Source organism: Chiloscyllium punctatum, chromosome 30, assembly GCF_047496795.1.
Source record: "Chiloscyllium punctatum isolate Juve2018m chromosome 30, sChiPun1.3, whole genome shotgun sequence".
Classification (NCBI taxonomy): domain Eukaryota; kingdom Metazoa; phylum Chordata; class Chondrichthyes; order Orectolobiformes; family Hemiscylliidae; genus Chiloscyllium; species Chiloscyllium punctatum.
In genome coordinates this window covers 58,290,475-58,308,561 of record NC_092768.1, presented here as the reverse complement: position 1 = coordinate 58,308,561, position 18,087 = coordinate 58,290,475, and the positions used below count along the sequence as shown (strand labels likewise).

The 18,087-nt window shown below is 44.2% G+C and overlaps 1 long non-coding RNA gene across 1 annotated transcript in view; it reads right to left on the bottom strand.

The window, feature by feature from the left end:
• Window positions 1-18,087, bottom strand: part of LOC140455526 (uncharacterized) — a 40,306-nt gene that overhangs the window by 19,814 nt on the left and 2,405 nt on the right. The window contains exons 2-3 of the long non-coding RNA XR_011952909.1: window positions 13,783-13,917; window positions 185-753 (exon numbers count right to left, since the gene is read on the bottom strand). This is a non-coding gene — a long non-coding RNA (uncharacterized lncRNA). The remainder of the gene's footprint in view (window positions 1-184; window positions 754-13,782; window positions 13,918-18,087) is intronic.

The window sequence follows — 18,087 nt, the reverse complement described above, 5'->3', positions numbered from 1 at the left end:
GTTAAGTCCCTTTTTCAACTGTCACTTACTGGGGGTAATTTATTATATTGGCTCACAATTTCACTTCTCCCTCTTATTTCTGTGTTCAAGCCTTATTTCAGAAGTTGAAATAATAAATTTGTTGACTTACACCAATTTACTGACAGTCGCTAATAACAGTCTATTTATCAGCCATTGAACTTACAGCCTTTTCTGTGATGGCTCTGCCACTTCTATGAAACTCAGTGCAGGCAGGTCCCAGCAGCAGAAAGTTATGTCTGTGACTTCCAGGTACATGTAATCCTCCAGCACCCACTCCACTCTGTCCCCTCACAGGGTCACAGTCTCTGTGACTCCCAGGTACGTGTAATCCTCCAGCTCCCACACCACTCTGCTCCCTCACAGGGTCACTATCTCTGTGACAACCAGTTATGTCTCGGCCTCAAACCTCAGTGCTGATTTATATCATCTCACTTTGCTGCCTCTGTCACTTCCACGTGTGAGTGAGCCTCAAACACCAGCTCCAAGTTGCTCCCTCAAATGGCACTCCCTCTGTGACTCCGTGCTGATTTTCAGTCTACTGCTCCGCTGCTTCTCCAACTCCAAGTCCCAGCAGGCCTCGATCCTCGCTACTGATTAATATTCTCCTGTTCTGTGCTGCTCTCTCTCAGGTTCTCTCCCTTTGTGACTCCCAGGTAATGGTCGGCCTCAAGCCTCAGCTGAGATTTTTCATATCCCATTCCGCACTGCACACTTATAGGATCGTCGTCGTGCCTGGAAGACAGTGGAAAAGAGGAGGATTAGGCAGAGCAGATGGTGTTACAGTGATTGAGCGAGCTTTATGGGATGGAACAGGTTATCTGGGGAGCTGGGAAGACCTGCAGCAAATAAAGACGTTTACTGGAAGATACAGCGAGAGTTGCACGCACTGAAGAAGACAAAGGAAATAGAGAGATTGTAGCATGTTCATGACGGAGCTTTATAGAGTCTAAAGGGCTTTTTCTGTGCTGCTTACAGAGATGTGTAGACTTCAACAAATGCAAATTGACAGCCAACAATTGTTGTATGGTACTGGAGACTGTGGAATGTTACAGAGTTAGAAGACTTGCAGCAACTGGGGGGGTATATATACTTTTGAAGCACTGGTGGTGTTCAACAACCCCCAAGACGTGAGGAGGTACAGAGAATGGGAGCATTCCAAATAGTCGGATTGTAGGGTCTGGACGTCCTGAGATGGATACGGAGGATGAAAAGGGCCAATTTAACACATACAAACATTGCAATTATAGGGATTCAGGAAGGAGCCCTCTGCTGTCATTGATTGCAGTTATATGGACAGTTACAGAAGCTGAAGGGGTCCAAATTTTTAAAGGGAGAGATTTCAGGTGATCAGATGTCTAAACAAGAATAAAGACATTTTAGAGATCCCTAGCACAGATGGATATGGAGGAGGTAAGATATTGTGAGGAACGATAAGTCTGGGAGTATGTCAGATCTAAAAGGGAGAGCTGCATTCTCTGTGTGCAGTTATAGACGTGAGGTGTGCTGTATTACCTGCTGGAGGGGACACAGATGACAACAGTTCCAACGGCTGGTGCAGGGGCGCAGGAAGGCAGCTCCCCACCACCTTCTCCAGGGAATTACAGATGGGAAGGTAATGGGGAAACTCTGCTGTTTACAGCCAGACAGAAAAATAAATCCAGCAGTGGGTGTGAAATGACATTTCCCTTTCAGAACAACATGCTTAGCATGGATAGAGGATTTGTCTGATTGCCACCAAGCAGAGAGAGTGAACAAAGTGGTCTTTATCACGATGGGAACTGATGATTAGGGAGCGCCGCAGGGTCAGTGTTGGGACAACACTCTACACGTTATTCATTCAGAGTCTGGACAAAGGATGTGAAGAGAAATGGGTTTCCAAGAAAGATTTCAGGGATGACATTCGTGCCATATAAGGAGCAGGTGAAGTCTCTGGGTCTGCACTTGATGAAGTTTCGAGTCGGGCGCAGAATCTCATTCAGACTGACAGAATACTGAGGGGTCTGGATGGAGTGGACGGGGGGAAGATGCTTCCACGAGCAAGAGAGACTGGGGGCCAAGGGCACAGCTTCGAAGTGAAGGGATCACCCATTGGAATGGAGAAGTGGAAGAATGTATTCAGCCAGAGGGTGATGGATCAGTGGAACTCACTGCCTCATGGGGCTGTGGATGCTAAGTGACTCAGTGTATCTAACTCAGAGATAGCAAGGTTCTTGATAACTAAGGAGATCAAGGGTTACAGGGAGTAAGTGAGAGCATGAGCTTGAGAAACAATTCAGCCATAATCAAATAGTGTAATAGACCTGATGGACCGAATGGCATAATTCTACGCCTGGACATGATGGTCTTATGGACTGCACTTTTTCCATAGGTCTCTAACTGTGCAGTCATAATTTCTGGCATATTGTTTACCATACATTCCAACACTTTCCCCGATTACGGTTGTCACCTCTTGGTTTCAGATCAACTGCAGAAATCTACATCTCAGAGTAACGTGGGAATCGTTGTGTATAAATCTCGGAAAAGTGGCATACAGGGTCAGTAGGACACAGAGAAGGCAAATGGAATGCTGACATTGATTCCAAAGGGAATGGAGAATAAAAATAGGGAAGGCTTGTAACAAATATAGAGGACTCCAATCAACTCACATCGAGAAAAATGAACAGATTTGGTCCCCTATCTGGAGGTTAATAGCCTTGCATTGGAGGCAGCCCAGAGAAGGTTCACCAGGCTGGTCTTCAAAATGGGAGGATATTGATGAGAAGAGGTGGAGAAAGATGAACTTGCCGTCGTTAATTTTTAGAAAATAAGGCAAATTTATTGATACAACAAAGAATGTTGTGTTCTTACAGATTCAGTACTGAGACATTGTAACGGGAGATAAAGGGGAATACAGACACCAGAGAGACTAACAGAGAAAAGCTGGGTTGTAGAGACTGGAGGATGTTACAGAGTTCGGCTGGTTTGAGATCACTGTTGGTGGTTAGAGATCAGACAGGTTGTCGGACTGAAAGATGTCAAGGGTTATCAGTGGTTATCAGTCCTGAAGGAGTTACAGAGATCGGGAGGAATATAAGGACTAGAGATTAAACAGATAGGGGTGGTTGTTGGCGCTCCAGGAGATACGGAGAGGGGGTGGCTTGTCGGGACTGGAGATTACACAGAAATTGGTGGGAGTTGGAACTATAGAAGTTTTTAGAGAAAGGGAGGGTTTTGGCCCTGGATATTACACAGATGGGGTGCTATCTGGGATCAGTACTCAGAGATGAGGGAGCTATCAGTGGGCCAGGCAATGGCCTCGCGTTACTCTCACTCGACCGTTCATCCAGAATTTAATGCCAGTTGCAGGGATATCCATCTGACTACTTAATACCCTTTAAGTAAGGAAATCAGTTAGAGGCTGCCGGTCTGGACTACATATTAACCCAGAACCAGAGCAATGGGTTTGACTCTCAAATGCCCACTGTAATGGTCTGGCAAGCCACTCAGCTCTAAGACTGGTCAGGGTGGGGATGCGATGCTGGCCAGCCAAAGACAGCTACATCCCATGAGTGCATCACAACCAATCCTGCTGGCAGCAGTGTCCTGGCCAATCATGTCGGTAGGTTTATGGACAGGGCTTTAAACTGACAGAGAGGATGCAGGGACAGGGTTCAAGTGAAATCAGCTTTCAAAATCCAAAGAGAAAATGTGAAGCATCGGAATAGTATGGGAATGTGGCTGAAGACAAGCAGAAATGAACAGGAAGGGACAGAGTTGAATTAAAACTGTACACCAGCGAATAGGATTGAGACAGGACATTGTGGGAAAATGTAAATTATTATGTTGTTGTTTTAGTGGAATGGACAAAGTAACTGCAATAAGGTGACTTGTGACACTGAGAAAAATAAGATTTCGTCAGCAGACAGACGTGATTACATGGTGAACAAAAGGTGGAACATAAATATTCAACTGTGAATAACCTTAAAGGTCTCAGGCAGAATGGAAAGGCAAGATGGGAACCCTGACACTAATGGATAACAAATGTATTACAGAGAAAGCATGTGGCCTCAGATTATGCAGCTGAATCGGCCTAAATGCAAATTCTAGGTGCTACGTGTCAAAAACAAAAGCAAGAGAACAGGTTTTAAGCTGCCTAGCATTATTTCGTTGCGCATCCCTTCATTAAACAGGAATTAATTGCACTTCGTAACAAAGGTGGTGTGATGATTTTGGGAGATTTCAATGCTTGTATTATCTGGGACAGGCACATTGGCAAGAGTGATATTATCGTGGATCCTCTTTGAATTCTTTAGTCAGTGTTTCTTGGAATAACACATTGTGCAACTGGGTAGGGATGTAACTATCACAGATCGACCATTGTGTGTTGAAGCTGAGTGAATGAGAAATATTGCACTGAGATCCTCCAAGAAATTATACCGGAATTCAAAGAGATTATGACATTTTAAAATGACCATAAAGCACACCCGAGCATCAGTAACAAAACCAATTACATAATTTTGAGAGAGAACTGACCAAGGTAAACAGGGGAAACAGACTGAAATGTCAGGCTGTAAATGAACAGTGGAAAACATTTAGAGCTAGAGAGACCTAGAGACGTACAGCACATAAACGGACCCTTCGGTCCAACTCGTCCACGCCGACCAGATATCCTTTCCTAATCTCATCCCATCTGCCAGCACTTGGCCCATATCCCAATAAACACTTTTTATTCATATACTAATACAGATGCCTTTTGAATGCTGCAATTGTACCAGCTTCCACCAGTTCCTCTGGCAGTACATTCTATACATACACCACACTCTGCGTGAAAAGGTTGCCCATTAGGTCCCTTTTAAATCTTTCATCTCTCACCCTAAACCTATGCTCTCTAGCTCTGGTCTCAACCATCCCATGGAGAAGATCTTGTCTGTTTACCCTATCCACGCCCCTCATGTTTTTATATACCTCAAGAATGTCACCCCTCAGCCTCTGACGCTCCAGGGAAAACAGTCCCAGTCGTTTCAGCCTCTCCTGATAGATCAAATAGTCTATCCCGGCAACATCCTTGTAAATCTTTTCTGAACACTTTCAAGTTTCACAACATCTTTCCAATAGAAAGAAGACCAGAATTGCACACAATATTCCAAAAGTGGCCTAACCAGTGTCCTGCACAGCTGCAACATAACCTCCAAACTCCTGTACTCATGATCTGACCAATAAAGGAAAGCATACCATACACCTTCTTCACTATCCGCTTACCTGCGACTCTACTTTCAAGGGGCTATCAACTCCAAGATCTCTTTATTCATCAACACTCCCTAGAACCTTCCCATTAAGTGTATAAGTCCTGCTCAGATGTGCTTTCCCAAAATGCAGCATCTCACATTTATCTAAATTAAACTCCATCTGTCACTCCTCAGCCCATTTGCCCATCTGATCCAGATCCCGTTGTAAGCTGAGGCAACCTTCTTCGCTGTCCACTGTATCAAACTTTGGTGCATTCTGCAAACTTATTAACTGCACCGACTAGGTTCATGTCCAATCATTGATATAATGATGAAAAGTAGTGGACCCAGCCCCGATCCTTGTGGCAAACCATCGGCCTCCAGTGTGAAAAGCGACCATCTGCCACAACCCTCTGTCTTCTACCTTCGAGCCAGTTCTCTAGCCAAACGGTTAGTTCTCCCTGTATTCCATGAGATCTAACCTTGCTAACCAATCTCCCATGAGGAACCATTTCAAGCACTTCACTGAAGTCCATACAGATCACATCCAATGATTGGCACTCTTTTTGTTACTTCTTAAAAAAACGCAGTCAATTTCTTGAGACATGATTTCCAACACACAAAGCCATGCTGACTATCCCTAGTCACTCCTTGCTTTTCCAAATACATGCAAATCCTAAATCGCAGGATTCCCTTCAACAGTTTACCCACTACTGATATCAGGCTCACTGGTCTATACTTCCATAGCTTTCCCTTACCACCTTTCTTAAATGGTGGCACCACGTTAGGCAACCTCCAAAATTAAAGCACCTCACCTGTAATGATCGATTATACAACTTTCTCAGCAAGGAGCCCATCAATCACTTCCCTAGCTTCCCACAGAGTTCCAAGGTACACCTAATCAGTTCCTGGGGATCTATCCACTTTTATGTGTTTCAAGACAGCCAGCAACTCCTCCTTTTTAATATGGACATTTTCAAGTTGTCACCATCTATTTCCCCACATTCTATACCTTCCATTTCCTTCACCACTGTAAACATGATGCAAAACATTAGGTTAATATCGCCCCCATCTCCACCGGCTGTACACAAAGTCTGCCTTGCTGATCTTTGAGGGGCCCTATTTTCTCCCTCCTTACCCTCTTGTCCTTTATGTATTTATAAAAACCCTTTGGATTCTCTTTTACCCCATTTATCAAAGCAAACTCATGTCCCCTTTTTACCTTCTGATTACCTTCTTACATACACTCCTCTTGCCTTTATAGTCTGAGGATTCTCTTGATTTCTCATGTCTATACCTGACAAATTTTCCCTTCTTTTTCTTAACCAAAAGCTTAGTTCTCTCGTCATCCAGCATACCGTGCAACCACCAACATTTCCTTCCACCCTAATAGGAATACTGTATACTGTCTCTGGAAAGCCGTAATCTCATTTTTGAAGGCTTCCCATCTTCCAATAATAAAGGTTTCATTCTCCCAATCCCCAATTCATGCATCTGACGAAACTGCCATTTGAAAATAATGAAAAAATAATGCACATTCTAAATGAAGGCTTTGATGAGGTGAACTCTGGTCAGTCCCGTAGATCTGGAGGTCACCAGATGCACGCTGAGTGCTTTCTACCAGAGCAGCACCAGGTCAGTGTCAGGCACACAGACAGAATGGGCAAATAGATTCACACCTGACCTCACATCTCCCAGCCTGGGAACCTGAAGCTGTGCACAGCTATTCTGGTAAACATCTCCAAAATTAGGTCATCAATATCGGCCCAATAAGTCTAATCAAGAATGAACCAGTCATTCAGACTAAAATATCCTTCAGGTTCCACAACCCATTCCCGGTCCCATCCTGCAGGTTCTTTGAATCTAGCTCCATCTAACCTGCTTCAGCATCCCTATCCCCTCCTACATTTGTACCATCCTCCAGGTTCTTCAGCCTTTCCTACCTCGTAACATGACCCGGAATCTAAAACTCTTCCTAATTCTGCAATGTTCCCCAGAAGGGTACTGGAGGATGGTGCAGGCTACAGAGGATTGGAAGATTTTACAGTTATTAGTAATGTTGAAGTGGCTAAATTTGGCTTCGGTAATTTTGAGGGTTCACGCCAATACAGGAGGTTACAGAGCTAAGGAGGATTGGAGGGACAGGAAGGCGGTTCACAGTTTATGGGTTTTGTGGGAACTGGAGGAAGGTACCAAAACAGGGAGGGTTTAAGATTGATAACCTCTACTGAGTTAAAGGCAAGATTCTTGGTGGTGTGGAGTAACAGAAGAATCTTGGGGTCAACATCCATAGATCCTTCAAAGATGCCAGACATGTTGAACGGGGTGGGAAGAAGGCGTGCAATGTCTTAGCATTCATTAACAAGGGGAATGAGTTTAAGACCTGTGCGTGATGCTGCAGCTCCATATAGCCCTGGTTAGTCCACTCTTGGAATATGGCATTATATTCTATTCGCCTCATTATAGGAAAGATGTTGAAGCTTTCAAGAGGGCGCAGAAGAGATTTATCAGGAAGTTTTCTGGATTGGAGGGTAGGTCTAATGAAGAAATGTTGGGGAAGCCAGGGCTTTTCTCATTGGAATGAAAAAGAATGAGAGCTGCCTCGATGGAGATGTACGAGATGATGAGAGTGATACATAGAGTGGATAGCCCGAGAATGCTCCCATTGTGAAAATGGCTATAACGATCGGGCATAATTTTAATGTAATTGGAGGAAGGTTTATGGGAGATGTCAGAGATAGGTGCTTTACACAGAGAGTGGTGAGTATGTGGAATGCACTGCCAGCGTTGGTGGTACAGACAGTTACATTAGGGACATTTAATTAACTTTTGGATATGCACATGGATGAGAGTAAAATGAATTTCTCAAAATGAAGACCTGTGCCCTGTGATGTTCCAAGGGGATCCGTGCTGGGTCCACTGTTGTTTGTGATATACATAAATGATTTGGAGGAAGGTATCGGTTATATGATTACCAAGTTTGGAGATGACACTAAGATTGGTGGAGTAGCAGATAGTGAAGAGGACTGTCAGAGAATACAGCATTGTATAGATCGATTGGAGAGATTGGCAGAGAAATGGCAGATGGGGAGTTCAATCCAGGCAAATGCGAGCTGATGCATTTCAAAACATCCACTCCAACAGCAAACTAAATGGAAAAGTCATGAGGAAATCTGACGGACAGAGAGGTCTGGGTATTCAGGTTTCTTGAAGGTGACAACGCAGTTCAGTAAAGCGATCAAGGTGGCATACAGCATGCTTCCCTTCACTGGATGGGATATTGAGTAAAAGAGTTGGCAGGTAATGTTACAGTTGTATTGGATTTTGGTTCGACAACATTTGGAATATTACATGCAGTTCTGATCACCACATTACCAAAAGGATGTGGATGCTTTGGAGAGGGTGCAGAGGATGTTCACCAGGATGTTGTCTGGAATGGAAGGGACTAGCTTTGAAAAAAGTTTGAATAGATTCAGATTATTTTCATTCGAAAGACAAAGGTTGACCGGGGACCTGATTGAGGTCTACAAAATCATGGGATGTACACACAAGGTGGATAGCATGAGGCTTTTTCTCCCACAGAGTGCAGTGAATGGACCAGATGACAGAGATAAAGCGGGTTGTATAGACTGGAGGACCAAACAGAGATATGGAGGGTAGTCGTTACTGAAGATGTTTATAGATATAGGAAGGTTTACTTCTGCAGATTATTTAGATATGGAAGTGTGGTGTCTGACAGATATTCCAGAAGAGCAGTAATTTTGGTTGGAGACAGTTTCACAGATAAGGGAGCATTAGTAACACCCTCCATTTTGGTCAAAGTGGGAAGGGTTGTAGGGGAGGGTGACGTTTCTACAGATGGGGTGTCGGAGATGAAGAAGATTATGGAGATGAGTCAATGCATGGAGATAGAGGAGGAACTTACATTGATAGGGTGGGTTCTGGCGACAGGAGGATGTCACACAGATAGTGAGTCTTGTCGGAACTGGATTGGGAGAATCACAGGCTTTTAGTGGGTTCTGCAGATCGAGAATGCTGCAGGCACCTGAAAGGATTGTCGAGTCTCCAGCAAGTGATCTTGTCTTTAGGACTGGAAGAGATTATGTCGATAAGGAAAAATTGAAGACAATGTATGCTGTTTTCTTTTTCTTGAACAGAGCCTCAGTATCCCTCATGAGCCAGGGATAGCTAAAACTGCCATCTTTTCCCTTCACTCTAACAGAGACGCATTGGCCCTGGATTCTTGAGATCACACTTTTAAATGCCTCCCATTTGTCGGTCATTCCTTTTCCTTCAAACAGATTCACCCAGTTGATGGGAGCATGATGTGGAGGAGCCGGTGTTGGACGGGGTTGTACAAAGTTAAAAATCACACAACACCAGCTTCCAATCCAATAGGTTTATTTGGAAGCACTAGGTTCCAGAGCGCTGCTTCTTCATCAGGTGGTTGTGGAGCCCAATCATAAGGCACAGAATTTATAGCAACAGGATAACAGTGTCATGGAATGTAATACCAAACACAATTAGTTTAGTTTTCAAATTATAGAATCATCATCCGCACTTGGAAAGCTAGTGCTTTGAAATAAATCTGTTGGAGTATAACCTGGTGTTGTGTGATTTTTAACTCACCCAATCGACAGCTGCTCGATCCTGCCTAATGTCCCCAGACCTGTCCCTGCTCCAGTTAAAGACATTAATCTGTGGACATGTCTGATCTTTTTCCATAACTTTGTTAAAATTAAGACAGTTGTGTTCACTGGACCCAAAGTGCTCTCCGACTGACTACTCAGTCACTTGCCTGACCTCGGTTTCTGAGGGGAGGTTCAGTATTGCACCTGTCTGAGCAGAGTGGGGCCCTCTCCATATTGATATATGAAACTTCCTTGGACACATTTGACAAACTCCACCCCATACGGGCCTTTTACACTCCAGATGGCCCAGTCAATAAAGGGGAAGTTAAAATCTCCAACCAATACTATATTATTTCTATAGGTACCTGCAATCTCCCTACACATCTGCCCCTTTAGTACCCGCTGGTTATTTGGGGATCTAGAACACCATCACAGCAGACTGACCATCCGCTTTCTGTTTCTAACGTTTCACCATATGACCTCATTTCATCACAACGAAAAGAGTATCCTCTCTAAGCACAGTTGTTATATCCTCCCTTATCAAAAGTGCAGCTCCCCCTCCACACTTACTTGCCCCTCTGCCCCGCCTGTAGCCTCTGTATACTTGAACACTGAGCTGCCAGACCAGCCCTTCTTCAGCCATGTTTCTGTTATGGCTATAATATCCCAGTCCCTAGAGTCAGTCCATGATCTGAGCTCGTCTGCCTTACCAGTCAGGCCTCGTGCATTGAAATGAATGCCCTTTAAACCAGAAGTCTTTTTCCCTTCCTTGACTATGCCCTGGGATATTCTGGATAGGAAACTTGCTCTTGCTGGCTGATGCATTTTTCCCTTGACTGATCGATGGTACCTCTCTTATTCAGAGTCCAAACCCCCTGTCAAACGAGTTTAAATCCTCCCTGCATAACACTGGCAAATCTCCCTGCAGTCCAGAGGTTTTAACAATTGATTATTGAGGGTATTCGCAGGTAAAGGGACGTCAGGCAGTTGGGAAGCTTTCAAAAGAGAGATAAAATGAGAGTTCACGGCCAGCATATTCCTGTTAGTCTGAAGGACAATGCCGATCACAAGTAGGAAACACTGGATGACTTGGGGTTATTAAGGCTCTGGTCAAGAAAAGGGGGCACATGTCACATATAGCCAGCTGGATTAAGGGAATCCATTGAGGAATATTGCGGGTGGAGTAATTCACTTAAAAGGGAAATTAGGAGGGCTCAAGGGGGACCACAGAAAGCTCTGGCAGATCAGGCTGAGGAAATTCCAAAGAGAGTCTACAAGTACATTAACAACAGAAGATTAACTAGGGGCAGAATATGGATAGATATGGCCATTCAAGTGTAGAATCACAGGAGCTGGGCGAGATCCTAAATGACCATTTCACGTCAGAACGTACTATGGACAATGACTAGCAAACAAAGAGTCCCTATTACAGAAGAGGTCTCAGAACACAAAGGTAGAGAAAGCCCATGTCCTAAACAAGTGTATCCCGGAATATTGTGACAAAGTAGTGGCAGGGGATTGAACAGGGATATTTGTTTCATTGTCTTTCGCATTTCCACTGGGTTTAGGTGGCTGAGGGGTGAAAACCATGAAAGGCACAGGTAAGTTGATTAGCCAACGTTGCTACCCCAGGGTAGTGGAGTCCATAACTAGATGGGATTGAAGTGCAGAAGGAGAAGGTGTTAGCAATTCAGGGAAGTGTAGAAAAACAGTCCCCTGGGCCAGAATGGATTTATCATTGGACTCTGGAAAGCCAGGAAGGAGACTGTCAAGCCTTTGGCTTTGATCGTTAAGACATCAGTGTGTACAGGAATCGTGCCAGAAGGCTGGAGGACAGCAAATGTTGTCCCCTTGTCCAAGAAGGGGAATAGAGACAACCCTGAGTAATTATAGATCCGGAGCCTTACTTCGACTCTGGGTAAAATGTTGGAAAGGCTTGTAAAAGATAGCATTTATAATCAGCTGGAGATGAATAAGTTGATTAGGTATAGTCAGCATGGTTTTCTGAAGGGTCGGTCATGCCTGACAAACCATATTGACTTCTTTGAGATGGTGACCAAAGAGGTGGATGAGGGTAAAGCAGTTGGTGTGTATATAGATTATAGTAAGGCGTTTGATCAGGTTTCCCACGGTAGGTTATTGCCGACAATACAAAGGCATGGGATTGAGGGTAATTTTTGCTGTTAGATTGGATAATTGGCTCGCTGAAAGAAAACAGAGGGTCGTTATGGAAGTGAAATACTCATGCTAGAGTTCACTTAATATTTGGGACTGCCAGGATCTGTTTTGGAACCATTATTGTTTATCATTTATACAAATGACTTGGGTGAGGGCATTGAAGAATGCGTTAGCAAATTTACGGATAACACTCAGGTCGGTAGAGTTTGGATAGTGACGAAGGATGTTATAGGTTACAGAGAAGCATAGATAAGCTGCAGAACTGGACTGTGATTTTGCAAATGGAGTTTAATGTGGAAAAGTGTGAGGTGATTCACTTTGGAAGAAGTAACAGAAACATAGAGTACTGGGCTAATGGTAAGATTCTTGGCGGTGTAGATGAACAGAGACATCTCTCTGTCCATGTACATAGATGCTTGAAAGTTGCCACCCAGGTTGATAGGGTTGTTAGGAAGGCATTTGGCGTGTGAGTTTTTATTGGTACAATCATGAAGTTTCGGAACCATGAGATAGTGCTGCAGCTGTATGAAACGATGGTGCGTCCACATTTGGAGTGTTACCTATGGCTCAGGTCACCGTATTAGAGGACGGATGTGAAAGATTTGGGAAGGGTTCAGAGGTGATTTACTAGCGTTTTACCAAGTCTGGAGGGAAGGTATTATGACTCAGGCTGAGTGACTTGAAACTGTTTTTGTTCAGGAGAAGACGTTTGAGACCAATTTATTTAAATATATATGATTATCAGAGGGTTAGATAGGTTTGACAGTGAGAGCCTTTTACCTCAGTTGGCGATGCCTAGCACGACGGGTGATAGCTTTAAGTTGAGGAAGAGATTAATATTAATAAATAGATATAGGACAGATGCGAGAGGTAGGTTCTTTACTCAGAATAGTGGGGCATGGAATTCATTGCCTGCAACAGTAGTAGACTCGCCAACTTTAAGCACATTTAAACGGTCATTGGACAGGCATATGGATGAGAATGGAATAGAGAAGGTTAGATGGGCTGCACATTGGTTCCACAGGTTGGCGCAACATCGAGAGCCGAAGGGCTGTAGCGCGCTTCCATGTTCTATGTTCTGTCTTCTAGAGGGCATAAGTGTGAGATGGGAGAGAAAAAATTGAAAAGGGATTGGAGGAGAAGATTTTTCACACAGAGGATGGTGCACGTATGGAATGAGCTTCCGGGAGAAGTGGTAGAAAATAGTACAATAACAACATGTGAATGACATTTGGGCAGGCACAGAGAGAGGAGAAGGTTTGAAGGGATTTGTCTCATATGCAGGGAAACGTGACTCATTCAGGGACTCTGATCAGCATGGGCTAGTTGGATCGAAGGAACCGATTCCATGCTGCATGACACTGTTCCAGGTATTGGAGGAGGAGACTAATCGAGATAAGGCATGTTATAGACACTGAAGCAAGTTACAGCGATCGGGATGGTAGTCTGGAATACAGTATATTTCAAGTATGTGTAGGGACTATCAGGAAGGGAGGAGGTTACTGGAAATGGAACTCTTATAGTAGTTACAAATTATTGAAGACACTGGTCCACAAGACATGCCACAGATACAGTGTTGCAGAGAAGTGAGTCTCAGTACAACAGAAATTACAGTAGGGGTGGGGATTGAGCCCGGAGTGTGTCTGTACTGTGCTCCCCCTCCAACACTGTACCTGTGTCATGTTTTGTTAATCAATGTTTGGAGCTCTCTCATTGCTCTCTGCTCTGTTCACTGTGAGTGATCTTACCTCACTGCAGGATTTATTGGAAGACCCAGACCTCCCTACCCTTTGTCTCTCTGGCTGACCAATCATCTTCAATGTGGTGATGGACGACACACCCAGCAGGTGGGAAGTACACTGAGTCAGGAAATATCTGAGAACCTACAGGAGACAGAGGAAAAGACAGAATTGGAAATTAGACTGATGTAGTGAGGATTACACATGGAGAATGGCACTGAGTCCCACAGAGATCTGGAAAATCCCAGTCTCCATCCCTGGCCTGTGCTGCTTTGGCTCTCTGGAGTGGGTAATTTTGTTAGCTCAGGATCTGGAGTAGCTGCAAGAGCGAGAGGCATTGACAGAGGGATATCACATGGAGAGATACTGAGTGATATCACCAGAGTGCAGGAAGGTGTGAGGATCAAAACGTTGTATGTGAAGAATGGGTTTAGCTTCATGGTGCACTGGTATAACTTATCAGGGATGAGTAACCTGTGAGCAGGTGAAGTGATGGCCAAGTGGTATCACTGTATCCAAAACCTCAGCCAATGTTCAAGGGAGTCAGGATTGAATCCCACCATCTGAAATGGTGCAATTTTAAATCAATAACTTTTAAAAATTGCAATTAACAATCCACGAGTAAGCATGAAACCATTGCTGAGGTCGAAAATAACCTTTGTTCATCCAAAAGACACTTGTTCTTCAGACAAGGATATCTGCCCATCCTCACATGTGCTGCACGACTTACCCACAGCAAAGTATTTGGCTCCCAATTGCCCTCTGAAATGGCCAAGCAAGCTACTCAGCTCAAGGGCAGCTAGGTCTGAGCAACAAATGCTGACCAGCCAGATACACCCACATCTCACGATTAAATTAAAACAATCCCATTGCGCTGGGCTCCAAGGGAACCATATGTATCCAGAGAGATAGGTTTCCCTGTGTCCCATGCATTCGTGATTTCTGAATGGTTAGAGGTAATGAGGTGCTGTCTGAAAGGATGGAGAGGTGCTGTGGGGACTGCAGAAGGTTACAGCTATATCATGTGCTGGAGAGGCTTCAGGGTAGTTTGGTAAGAGTTGGATGTGCTGGACAAGATGACACACCTAATGATTTTTGTAGCGTTTTGGGGATAGTGGACATAACACTAAGTTTCAAAGTCATTTTGGAAAGAGATAAAAAGAGTGCAGATGTGAAGAGGCCAAATTTGGAGAAGCCCCCAGTTGATAAAATATCACTGTCACTGGGCATTATCACGATCATGATACAGCACCTGACAAACACAGACTGGGAGGAACTATTTGCAGTTGGGCTCATATTCGGAAAAAGGAAGTATGTTAAAGTGGTACAGTGAGAATTCAGGGCAGGTTTGGCCCCCGATGAGTAAATGTCAATGACAGTAACTCCAGCGAATACTGATCAAGTGATATCGTGAGCTGGATAAAGACGTACACTGCGATGAAAATAGGCAAAGCCCTTCAAACGTATAGAAAGTGCAAGGGGGTCCTTCAAACTGAGGGTCAAAGAATGAACATGAAATATCCTTGGCAGATACTTTTAAGTAAAGGCTACAAGGTATTTGATCAGTATAGTTCGAGGGTTGCTCATGTTACAAACCAAAGGAACAATCTGTACATGGAGCCAGAGGAAGTAGGTGAGGTCTTCAATAAATGCCTTCCGTCCTTATTGACACAGGGGAAAGGCATTGTAGCCAAGGATTTCAGTTGAGGATGGTGAGGTTCTCGAACATGTGTCGACCAATAAGGAGGGGATATTAAATATTTTCACAGGCATAAAGGTGGATAAACGCCCAGTGTCCAATGCAATGTATCCCAGGCTGCTATGGGAAGTAAGGGAGGAGATTGCTGGGGCCCTGGTGGATATATTTAATACTTTGCTGGCCACAGGTGAAGTGATGAATGACTGGAGGATCGCTAATGTGGTTCCTTTGTTCAATAAGAGCAACAGGAATAGGCCAGATAATTACAGAGCGGAGAGTCTGACAGCAGGAGGAGGGAAATTATTGGAAAATATTCTGAGGATGAATCAAAACTTGCAACCGTAAGGGTCAACTCGGCTGCGTCATCACGGATTTGGTAGAGGAAGATATCGCCTCAGAATTCAGTTGCGTTTTTTGATTTGGTCTCTCAAAATACTGAGGAGGGCATTGCAGATGATGTGGTTTACATGAACCTGAATAAGGCCTTTTACAAGGTCCCAAATGGAAGGCTGGTCCAAAAGGGAAGAGCCCATGGGATTCAAGGCAAATTGGTAAATTGGATACAAAATTGGGGGATAAACTTCTTCGTATTTGAAATCCTTTCACCAGCGGGTGTACCATGGGGATCTGTGCAGGAATTGTTGATTCTTCTGTGGAATAATAACTTCAATGTAAAAGCATAAGGTGTCATTAGTCGGTTTGCAGATGACACGAAAGGTGACGGTGTGGTTCACAGTGAGGGGGGATGGTCTCTAGATACAGTCTAATGACGATCAGATGATAATCTGAGCAGAGTTTAGTACTGGTCAGTGTAAGGTCATACTCTGTGGGAGGTATGATAAGTGAAGGACAGACATAATGAATGCTCGATCCTTGCCGAGTACTGAGTAACAAAGGGATCTTAGTGGACATGTGCCTAGATCCCTGAAGGTGTCAACACAGGGAGACAGGGTGGAAAAGGCACATGAACTGGGAGCGGGAGGGGGCCCCATACCCTGGTGGGGCGAATTGCTTGAGAGGATATAAACTAACCTGGCAGGGTGTTGGAACCTCAACAGCCATAAGGCCAGAAAGAAGATTGAGGTCAGTGCACAAGTTAAAGAGAGAGAACATTCAACAGACAAGGCAGGCAAGAACATCACAGGGAATGTGGAGAAACTAATGATTAAACTGCACTTATTTCAATGAAAGACGCCTGACAGATGAACTCAGGGCATGGATTGAAACATGGGACTGGGATATTATAGCAATTGCAGAAACACAGCTGAGGGAGGGGCAGGAATTGCAGCTCAATGCTTTAAGGTAGAGATGCTACAGGAAGCTTGGAAGGGGAGGCCAGAGAGGACGTGTGGTAGTGGGTTTTAGAGAGGATACTCCTGTGGGATCGCCCAGCGAAGCTATTCTCGTAGAACTGAGAAATAAAAATGGGTCATCACTTTGATACGATTGTCCTACGAACCCCGAATAAGCCGTGGCTGACTGTGAAACAAATATGTCGGGAGATCTCAAATATCAGGCAAAATACTAGGGCTGTTATGGTTGGCGCTTTTAAACTTTCCAAAAATAGACTGGGACTGCCATTGTTCAGTGTTTTCAAGGGAGGAATTTGGTAATTGCATTCCATGAAAACTCCCAATCAATATGCAAATGTCCTGAATAGGGAAAGGGGGAAATACTGACTTCCCCTTGGGAAACAAAATAGGGAAAGGGACTGAGGTGTTAGTGGGAAAGCATTTTGCCAAAGTGACCACAGTTCTATTCGTTTGAAAATAGCGATGGAAAAGGACTGGCCGGGTCCACAAGTTCAAGTTATAAAATGGGGCCAGACCAATCTTGATAGTCTTAACCAGGAACTTTGAAAATGTGATTGGTGTGTCTATTTGCAGGGAAAGAGAAGTCGGCAAATAAGAATATTTTAAAAGTGAGATAAATTGAGCGTTCAACGCCAGCATGTTCCTGTTAGTGTGCAGCTCAATGCTGACAGCATTAGGAAACACTGGTTGTCTATTGACGGTCAGGTCAAGGAAAAGGGGGCACGTGTCAGGAATATTCAGCTGGATCATGAGAATCCCTGAGGAGCATAGGGGCTGCAGGAATACACTTCGGGTGGAAATCAGGAATGCAGAAAGGGCACTTGAAATCGCCTCAGCAGAGAAAGATAAGACGAATCCGAAAGTGATTGTGCAAATAAATTAAGAATATACAAGTAAGTCGAGACAAAATAGGGGCCCTTAAAGATCAATGATGCCATCGATATTTGGAACTGCAGAATATGACTAAGTCCCAAAAAAAGTTTTTCACTCCAGAACTTACTATGGACAAAGACTGGGGAACTCAGGGAATAATTGGAGGTCTCTGCAATTCCAGTCTCCCCGCTATAGGAAGGATGTTGTGAAACTTGAAAGGGTTTAGAAAAGGTTGACAAAACGTTGCCAGTTTGTTGCTGAATAAGCTTGGGTTATTTTCCCTGAAACATCGGAGACTGAGAGGTGACCCTACAGAGGTTAATATAAACATGAGGGGCATGGATAGAGTAAACAATCAAGGTCTTTTCCCAGGGGTTGGGGAGTCAAATGTAGAGGGCTTAGGTTTAAGGGCGCCCTAAGGGACAGCTT